Source organism: Myiozetetes cayanensis, unplaced genomic scaffold (assembly GCF_022539395.1).
Source record: "Myiozetetes cayanensis isolate MyiCay16 unplaced genomic scaffold, myiCay2020 scf14, whole genome shotgun sequence".
NCBI classification, from domain to species: Eukaryota; Metazoa; Chordata; class Aves; order Passeriformes; family Tyrannidae; genus Myiozetetes; species Myiozetetes cayanensis.
In genome coordinates this window covers 10,315,517-10,326,049 of record NW_026087048.1, presented here as the reverse complement: position 1 = coordinate 10,326,049, position 10,533 = coordinate 10,315,517, and positions in this window count along the sequence as shown.

The following is a 10,533-nucleotide window of genomic DNA, read 5'->3' as shown; positions in this document are numbered from 1 at the left end:
CATGTGTACAACCTCTTAGAGATTAAAGTTAAACTCACTAGGTGCAGGAATGCTACAGGGTCTTGTACATATTCCATTTGAGAGTTTCAGAATCTTTCTCAGATTTTTTTTTTTTTTAAATTGGCTTTGGAGAGTGACCTGAGGTGGTGCTTGGTTCTCTTCACCCTGACATGCTCAACACAGGGAAAGAATTCACTCAGCTGGGCAGAGCTTCAGTGGGATTGGCCTAACAATCCATACTGAGGGCATGTGTTGAATGGAGGCTTATTCATATTGGTTTCCTCAAATGTTTGGGTTTTTTTCCAAAAAACTTAAACTATTAAACCTAATTTATCTATTTTAAAAAAAATTTAAGTACCTGTAAGATTTTTTTTTTTTTTGGTCATGGCTTTCTCTATTATGTTGCAATTTTTGAATGCATTTCTTAGCATTCAACTTGCTTTTTGTTCTTGTTAAAGCTAGGCTTTTTACAGCCACAGCATAGCTGAAAATTGCCAGCCTTGGTCACTGTGTATATGGGTTAAAAGTTTTTGGAGAAAAGGTAATATTGACAGTTTTGAGTATATTTCTCTAATCGTCTCCCATAGCTCTTCTGACACCCTGTGAATAAATTTTAGAGTTCTTTTGTCTTAAAACACAAATATTCAAAACATGTATCTCACTTTTCTGACTATGAAAGTATGCTCAAAAAAGGAAAGCTGAAGTGCTGTCCTCTTGATATGCCTCAAAGCCACAAACTTTGTACAATGCCTGTTAAAGAGCATCTGACATCAAAGAGAAATGAGGAAAGGTGAGAGGATTCAGTCTGGAATCGGTTACTGAACTGGAAAAACTTTAAATTGTGTTTAAAACTGGAAGTATTTTATTCCATTGCTATTTTCTAATTCCTCTAGATTTTTTTTGTGTCTCAAAAATGACTGTTTGCAGACCTCCTGAGTGCTGGACTCTTTGGGACTGAAGTGTGCCCAGAACAGGTTCTCTTGTAGCAATCCCAGATGCCAAGAGACTTCTCTGACTTGTCCTATTTCGTACTAAAAGGTCCCAGTTGTTCAGCTGCCTTTAAGTATTCCCATTCTGCAAAAAACCCCATTAAATTCCTTGCTCTTCTATGAGTAGGACTGGGATGCCTGAGAGCACCAGGCCTGTTTTGTCTGGCACTTCTATAGAAAGGCATTAATTTGACATCAGTTTGGTTGGGTTTGCGTAGGTTACTTTATTGCCTTTCCCCCCCTCTCTGAGTGTACAAAGACAGTGGTTTTGGGAGAGACAGAATCATTGTCCAAATCCACTTGGTGCACAGGATGAAGTGTAGGGGGCAGATCTCCAGCTGGGGATTTGCTCATAGGAATCTTGATGATATACAGACAACTTTGCTGATACTTTTGGGTTCTCTTTGATCCAAATTCTTAGCTCATGAGACATCAACACTTATTTTTCATTTTCACATCAACTGTTATGTTTTCACTCCAACTCCCTGACAGCTTTAGACTGTCTGGTTATGCTATAGGAGGAATGAAAATAACAGCTTTATCATGGGCAGAATATCACTAATACTGTCTCCTACTGCTTTTCCTGTTTCTTTTGGAATGGAGGACCTATTTCAATGGTTTGTAAGAGGCTGATGGGCCCCAGATATCTTTGGAGAATTAATAATAAAATACAGAAAATACAGCCTGTCTTGGAAAGCTAGGAGAAAGCTGTTTTGCTGTATGAAAGTGATGCCTTCTCTTGTAAATTAGAGCCCTGCTCTCTTGCTGTATTAAAGTAAGTTTGTTCAGAGCAATAGGAAGAATTTGTGTTTATAATATAAATTAAAATAGACTGATTTAAAGTGCATGTAGCCTTTTTATAGCCTTTTAGTACTTTTTACCAGAAAAGGAAGGAAAGCTGTTTCTGCATACTTTTAATTTTCTTTTACATGCTGGAACATTGTAATTTTATAAGCATTCATGAAGCTGTATTTTTCTTATTGCTACTTTTTAGTAGAATTTTGGCTGGAATAGATAGTAGTGTCATTTGGGCTATAAGCAGATAAAAAGAACCTGGTCTGTTGCATATAGTTAACAGGTATACATTTAGTCAAAAGCTGTAAAACTATTGGAATGCATCAGGTGTTGTAGAACTTAAATTTATTTGAACATATTCTGTAAACCCTGTGGTGGGGAAATGCTTTTAGTCAGTTGAGTCCACTCCAGTTAGGAATGGAGCACAATGACAAAATGTCTGCTGGACACAGTCAGTGCCCCGGGATCACAAGTACAAAGCAGTCAGAGCGTTATGTGGTGCTAAAGGTTGTCATTGTTTGCCAAACTAACCAAGGAAAAACTAGTAGTTTTGCTGTGAATAAAAGGCTTTAATAATCAGAGGTCCCAGTGTTTAGGTAAATTTCTAAAGGTTTGTTAAGAAATTAATCTCTCTGTGGATGTTCAGAATATATAAAATTCTTGTTAATAATTTAAAGGAACATGGTCTAAAACAATGCTTACTGAAAACCAACTTACTTAGGAAGACTTTTCAGGGATGGGAGGTATAAAGAAGACTTTTGAAGCTTTAAAAGTTGCACCAAACAAGGGAAATTGCAACTTCAGATGCTGTGATGAGGGGTTTCTGTGCTAAACAGCCTGTGCAGGTCATTCCACTAATTTACTGCTTCTAAATGTGGGTCAGTACATTAGCAGTTTATTAAGGTATCTCTTCTTGGCACTGTGTTGTTCAGTCCTTCACAAAAAGGAGTGGATGGCTTGTGTTGAGCTATGAATGTCTTATTCAGGAGCTTATTAATTTCCTGTTTGGAAAAACTCAAAATATTTGGTATTTCACATGTAGGGATATTGATTTTCTGCTTGCTTAAGCTGCTGTGTCTAACTCTGATCTCTGTCAGTGTGGATGCTGTAGGGATGCTGTGCTTTGCAGGCAGACTCTTCTGTGGAACTTTATGTTAAAAGGGGTAAATAAGATGTTACAAAGTGGTTTTCATAGTAAACTTCAGACTTGCACTTTTTTATAAAGACATATTTGTTTTATGGAAGTGAGTTTTACGTTTTGGAACTTGGGGATTCAAAGGGCATATTTTCCAAACCATGAGAGGGGTTCACTTGCTTTTTGCATGAGCAGATCCATTTGCCTCTTAGGGTTGTTACACTGAACTTGTGCACCTAGAGGTTTCATGTTGATTCCTTCCACTGTTATTTTAAAAGCCCTTGAAGGAAAAAGATCTCTCATAGATAGAAAGTCACAGCAAACATTTTAGCATTGTGTTTATTTGCAGAAGAGTCTGGTCTGCTAGTACCTTAATTTTTTTTAAAAAATCTTATTTAGAAGCTAAATGCAAGGGTTTGTAAATCACAAGGATGTGTTACTGTTTGCAAATTGTATTCTTCTTGATGCCAGACACTGCTTGTCTGCACAGGAACTTCTTCCATCTGCAAGAAGATGATCTCAGTACCAAATATGGACCCCTGACTTGGAGTTCTGTTTCACAGGATCTCAGAGATACCAGTTGTTAGCAAGTACCCGGGGTTTAATTGTTCATATATTGGTTCCTATTGAATGCTGCCTGTCAGGTTTTCTGGTGACTCATTTCTTCCCAGGAAGGCAATCCCCAGGTCAGTGTGTCTCCATCCTGATTAACTGCAACAGGGCTGTGCTTCACTTTTGTACTGAGCACAGCTTGGTAGCCAAGCATTGCTGGGATTGCTGCTCTTTAACTGTTGATTTCATACTTAGCAGATGAACAGTAGATTGTCTAGGAGTGTCATTTAGCTATGAGTGAGCTATGACATACAGCATTTGTTTGGGATATAAAAGCGAAGACTGTGGATCTGAGATCCCATTAAGATTGCTAGTAAAGATTAAAACTTCCATCTTGATCAACTTCTATCTTGACCTAAGCTTTGTTCTACAAATTATCTGGAGAAATAATACTGAAGATAATTACATTTCCTACAGCTGTTTTCTTTAAAGATTATCCAAATGCATTAGTGCACCTGTAAAACTAAATAAAATTAAGTTAAATGTGCTGCACTAATATACATTTCCCCACTTAAGATAAAGTGCAGGAGACAATAGAAATGGAAAACTAGTGCATTCTGGCTCTAGATGAAAATGCTGCTATTGAACTCTTTCCAGAACAACATGTACTTGGATCAGTATTAAAGGGAAGTGTTGTGCATGTGTAAGCCAAATGACCCAGTGCATTGATAGTGCAGGGCACGTTTCACAGTTATACAAATACCTAAACTTCTTCTTTCAGTCTGTAAAACAAGGAAATTAGAATTTAAGCTAAAAGTAAAGGAAACCTGTCTGCCTGAAGTATTTTTGTTCTGGAATTGACTCCAGTAGCTCAGTGCTGTTCTGTTACTGTTAGGAGCAGGCTACTAACTCGGACTGATTTCAGGAAACAAGAGAGGTGACCTGCTCCTCTACTTGATGTTCAAGAGCCCTCAAAGCTGCATTGTTACCTGTGGCTTTAGGCAAAAATGTCAATAGGCTTCTCCTTCATTTCAGTTCCTAAAGTTAAAGCAATATTTGGCAAAGAACAGGTCTTTCCTCCATTATAATGAATGCCAATAAAAAGATGATTGCAGATGCTGGCAACAGGAAATATTTTTCAAGGAAGTGAAAAAGAGCCTGTTGTCTCATTTCTACTTTCATTTCATTTATCTACATCTTTCACATTGCTTTGCTTGTTTTCATTTCCTTTCTCTGTCAACCACTATTTTTGCTCTGTACTCGTGCATGCAGTGGTTTGTCAAAGCTTGTTTTAGTCTCTATGAATCACTGAGGAATTTTGTGGAAGAAGTTAAACACTTGTGTCACCAATAAAAACACATGAAATCTCATACCTTCTTTTAAAGAAGGCTTGTTAATAAATGAGCACACTGGCAACGTCAGTGGATGATCTTAAGCACCCTTTTTCTATTTTAGTGCTAGATTTTTATACCACTGTAAGCTTAAATAATTAACTGTAACTTAAACCATTAGTACTTGAGAATGTTTTCTATAACACGAATTACAGAATGAAAACCAGAGCAAATCATTAAACATGCAAAAATATATACTGTAGTGCTTGTGACAAAACAAGATTGATCAAACACCAGCATGATCTGGATCAGATTTAAGGTCTTAGAGCTGAGGTGTTCCATGGATGTTTGGAAAATGAGCTGTTCTGTGCAGATCTGCCTGGAACAGGGCAGGAAGATTGCAGGTCTGCTCACAAACACAGCAATCACATCTGGCACAAAACTGGGGGGGTCTTAGTAAATCGGTATCACTGATGCCAGTTCTTGGTCCCATCTTTAGGCAAGTGTTTGTTTGTTGTCAGAATATTCACCTTCTTTTTCTTTCCTCTTGGTTTTCCTTCTACTTTGTTTTCATTTTATAACTTGGAATGAAAGGATAGAAGATTTGTAGTATTAAAAGCCCCTTTTATTTTCTTATTGTGAGGCTTAACCAGTCTTTGCAAGCAATAATTCTTAATAACTTATGTCCTGGGGTGCTGTATTTGGCTTTAGCTTGACAGGTTAACGTGAAATATTACAAAATAATTTTAAAATATTTTAATAATTTTTAAAATGCAGTAAGTTTTCAGAAATGACAAAATCATCAACTAGGTTAACCCAATTAAGGGATTTTTTTCAACATCCATACTGGAAGATGATAAAAATGAGGATTTTTCACACTTTTTATTCCTTCCCATTGTCTTCAGCACTAATTCTCCCATTTGCTTTCCACTGATGATCTGAAGGAACCTGCCCCTAACTCAAAATTATCTTGAGCTTTAACTGTCTGGCTCTGACAAAAAAAAAGATACAAACTGCTCAGCTTTCACTGTTCTGAAGAGCCCCAAAATGTAGTACAAGTGCATATTGAAATATGTGCTCTGTCAGCACACAGGATTTGTTATCATAATTTCAAACATTAAGGCAATATTTTTGTTAATCTTTTGTCTTCTGCTCTCATTTACCTTCTCTCACTCATATTATCTCCTGATATTTTGTAGAGAAACAATACAAACAAGAAATAATAAATATGTAGTGGAGTTGAAACTTTTGGAATGTCTCAAAAGTCTAAGCTAAAGTGTTGTATTTGTTATATGTCTTCTTGAAACTGCTTTCTGGAATGCTTGGTGACCTTTCATTACAACAATTACTCAAATTTGGAACGTTTTTAACTCTAAAGAGAACCAATTGTTTAGGTCTGAGTGGTAACCATCAGTTTTATGACTGAGCCAACTTACACTGTCATTTTTTTCCATGACAATGACATAGTATTTTCCAGACATTACAGTCTAATTTCAAATTATCACTAGGTTTGTATATGTTGTACTGGAATACAGTTATACCTCACCCCTCCATGGTACGAATGCCAAATTATATCAGCTTGTCTTCCACAATAAATATTTGATATGTCTTATCTGTAGGGTCAAAATTCTTGGTCATAGGACAATATATTTTGAATCAAAGAGTCATTGGGCTCTCCTGCTGGCTTGTTACACAGACTCATGTTGCCATGAATTTCTATATTATAAATATAAATATGCCATGAACATACACCTCAGTGACATATTAAACCCCCCCCCAGCCGTGCTGGCACAGCATTTTACCTCATCTGCTTAGTTCTAATGAAAAGCAAGGATGTAACACATGAATAGAGCATGGCTGGTTTAATATTCAGATTAACTTACAAAGTTCTACAGTGCATTGCTCTCTGGGAAATCGATGCCTTCTAAACTTTACTAGTTTGAAATTTCTTTCTCTGAGGCCAGGAAAGGGCATGATATGACTCCTATCATTCAATTTTAACTTTAATGTGTTCCTACTTCTATTTATAGCTTTTGTACCACTACTCTGACCATGGAAATTATTTGCTATTCCTGCAATCATAGTCAAGAACATTTCTGCTTTTAACTGGGAATGCAAAAGGTAGATTTGAGTGATAGTTTTTATTGGCTGGTAGTTTCCTTTGAGTCCCTTGCTAATACTCCTGTTACGCTTTGGCTACACTGAAAATTCCTTATCTTATGAAATACTTTTTAAACAGACAAAGGTTGGGATCATAGCACAACAGTTTTTTAGAGAAATCACTGAGAAACCTCACTTTTTGGAAGTCTGACACCCTTTTGAATACTGCTTCTCATTAGTTGCTGGCAAATGAAAAGTTATCTCCTGCAAGTTCCTAAGGAAAGGGGCAGGAACGACAAGGGTGTGTTTTTTGACTGGGTAGATGTGGATGCCAGTGGAATAAGTGCTTGGCTTTTAGATCAGCTCTCAGTTGGTCCCATTTGTGGTAGAAAGGTCACTGTGAACATAGATGGACTGATGAAGGTGGTTGGTGTGTAGGGGTCAGGAAGTATGAGAACCTTCCTTCCTGGTGTGGAGGACCTGGCTAGAAAACCACTCTAGAGGAGTGGGGGAAATGAAGGGACTCACTCATTAGGAAATATGATAGAGAGTTGATTTCCTTGAAGATTTCTACAGAGCTTGGAAATAGGAAATTTTTGGCACCTTGTATTTATGTATTGTAAAGTTCTGCCCAGCTCTCTTTAGAAGTCTTACTCATTTTAATCAGACTCTCCCTCCTCCCTGTTGCTTGTAGAGTAGAGATTTTCTGCTTTCAAGACATTCAGGAATCACTTGTTGGGGAATGGAGAGTCAGGAGTTTTTCCTCCACAGACTAAACTGGGACTTGCATTTTTATGTGGTTTTTCTCCCCCCTCTGTTTGATATGAACAGAAGAGCTGTGCTGTCAGTACAAGCAACTTGCTGCCTGATGCAGGTAAAAAAGGTTTGTGATCTTCCTAGGAGAGTTAAGTCTTTCTCTGACAGAAGTTGTACCCATGGGAGAAGATTTCGTAAGTCAGAAATGTTTGGTTCCCTTCCCCCTTTAGGAGAGAAGGAGGATTTCTCTCCAGTGCATTCAAATGAATCTGTTTAGGCTTAAAACAGTCTGTTTGGAGTTATGGGGTGTGTTTGAGAAGCCAGTTACATTTCAATGGGATCCAATTGTGGCTTGCTGTTTAACCTGTGCTTATTTCCATTCACTTGTGTATTTTGATAAACAGGGAGATTGCTACAGCCATTTAATAAGCAGTCCAGGAGGATGTAGTGGGAGAACAATGTGGCATAAGTGAGTTCTAAATTTCATTTGAAGAATTATGGTACTTTGTTATATGCTTGTTATATCTATAAGGGTTTAATTTGATTCATCTGCATGAGTTGAGGTTTTTCCTCATTATGAATACAAGGTAGCAAATATGGATTTTCCAATTGCATTTGTTTCATTGTGTTGGGAATACTTGTAGCTTGAATGAAGCACTCTTTTCCCCCAGTGTTTTAGTCAAAGTTGTTTGATATTAACTGGGATGAATTTCAGGGAATATTATGTCTTTTCTTGGAATATAGAAGAGAGTGTCTTAAGGTTCTATTTATACATTAAGTGGAACATATTTATAAACCCATGGGTGACTTCACAAACGAGTCTTGTGGGAAGAATATTAAATTATTAGTCCCCCAAAATTTAAGCTTTGTTTTCAGGACTTATTAATCATAAAGGCTGTGCTGACCAGTATAAGGGGTCTTGTAATAGTATATTTACAAACTTTTAATAACAACGAAAGTATGAGATTGATATCTCAAATGAATTTCATTTGTTGATCTAGAAAACAAACAAAAAAAAAAGGTAGTTTTGCTGAAATAATTTATATAGTTCTTAAACTTGTGCAAATACTTTAGCACTGGAATAAATATTTATACTGAACTGAGGTTCATTCCTTTACTCTCTTACTAGAATTTTATAGGCATTACAATTTACCAAGTAAGGGTAATCTAAAAATATCAGAAGCTGCACATTCTTGGATCTTTTTTCTGGATGAAAGTACAATATATGCCATTTTGCATTTAATACAGTCCTGCCTAGAGTCTGATTTTTGACTGTTGTTGTGATCTGTTTTATGTAACTTATGGCAAGTTTACATATTTTCCTGACTGTTAATACTAAATTCTATACTAGCAAAAGGTTTAGGAGTCCTTTACAAGGAACCATCCGATACCATGTGGTCATTTTGACAACTTATGAAACAGAAAAGGAAAAGAATAAAATATGTTTAACGAAATATCCATGATTTAGTACTTAATTCTCCTGATAACATACATGACTGGAAGTGTATTTGTTTTTCTTAATTTCAAACAGTTCACAAAAAAGAACTGAAATAAAAGACTTCAGACTCAAATTCTTATTTTAAAAATAAAACTATAGGGGAGACAAACTCAAGTGTGGATTTAACAAGGTCTTAGTTGTAAATTTAGTGTTCATTTAATCTTGTTGAGGTACTTGAGTCTGAAAAATTACCCAAGAAAAATGTATTATCAAATAAACAAAAAAAATTTAAATTTTATAACTTTAGTGTTGTAGCTGAAATACATGACAGCCTTGGCTGGAAAATGGAAATTAATGGGATATTAAATGATATTTAGAAATGACAAAGTTGTATCAAAGGATAATCATCATTAAAGAAACATTTAATATTAAAAATTGGTTAATAGATAATTTAATAACTAAATTTTCTGAGCTTACAAGTGAACTTATAATAACATTACTCTAGAATAGCAAATAAAGTATTAGTTTTTTTCTGGGAACACGTTTCCCGGGGGAACTATATCAGTGAACTCTAACTGGATATAAATTTTTACGTCTTCTATGTCTGTATTCAGTTTTGTTTGCTCTTGCCAGCTAATCTTACAGCACACAATCTGAACATTACTATTGCTGATAATTTATATACTCATTATTCATTGTTTTACTCTGTTATTAAAAAATATAGGGAAAACAATAATAAGACAAAACTTAGAGATGTAAGTGCCATGTACTGTGTCGATGCTGACCCTCGAAGTGTTCAGAGTGCTTTGTGTCTCTGCTCCAAAAAGATCAGAGATTCTGTCTTGGTTGTGCATCATCTGAGTCAATGGGAGGTGATCTTTTATGAGCTGCTATATATACTGACAAAATTTGGGTGTGCCCCTCTAGTTTCTGTATTCATCTAGCTTGTTTTAATTAAAAATAAAAAGAAATAATCTGAATGGTAACAACATTTGTTGAAGGAGCAATTTCATTGCTGCTGCTGTTCCTCCTAACTAGGATGAAGTATAATCTATTATGGAGAAATAAGTGTAAGAAGAGTATTTTCTTAATATTTGTTAACATGTAAAGATTTTTGTGCACTTGTTCCTTCAGTCTGTCTTTCTAGAAGTTCTGCTCTCTCCCTTTCTCCCTCTGATTTTTGAGCTTTGGACTATAAGACTATTCCAAGGAAACAAATGACTGAGTGAAGCAAAACTGTCTCATCTCTGTTAGCAGGAAAGGGCACAGAAAGAGGAATATAGCAAAACTAGGGAGGAAACAGCCAAGAAAGGAAACAAAAAAGCAAAGTTTGTAAAGAAACTGAGATGGTCTGGGCTTCATTATTTGATTTGAGAGTGAAGTATGTTTAAATTAAAGTTAAGTTCTGGGGCTTGAAATTTGAAAGGCCTGGGGTAA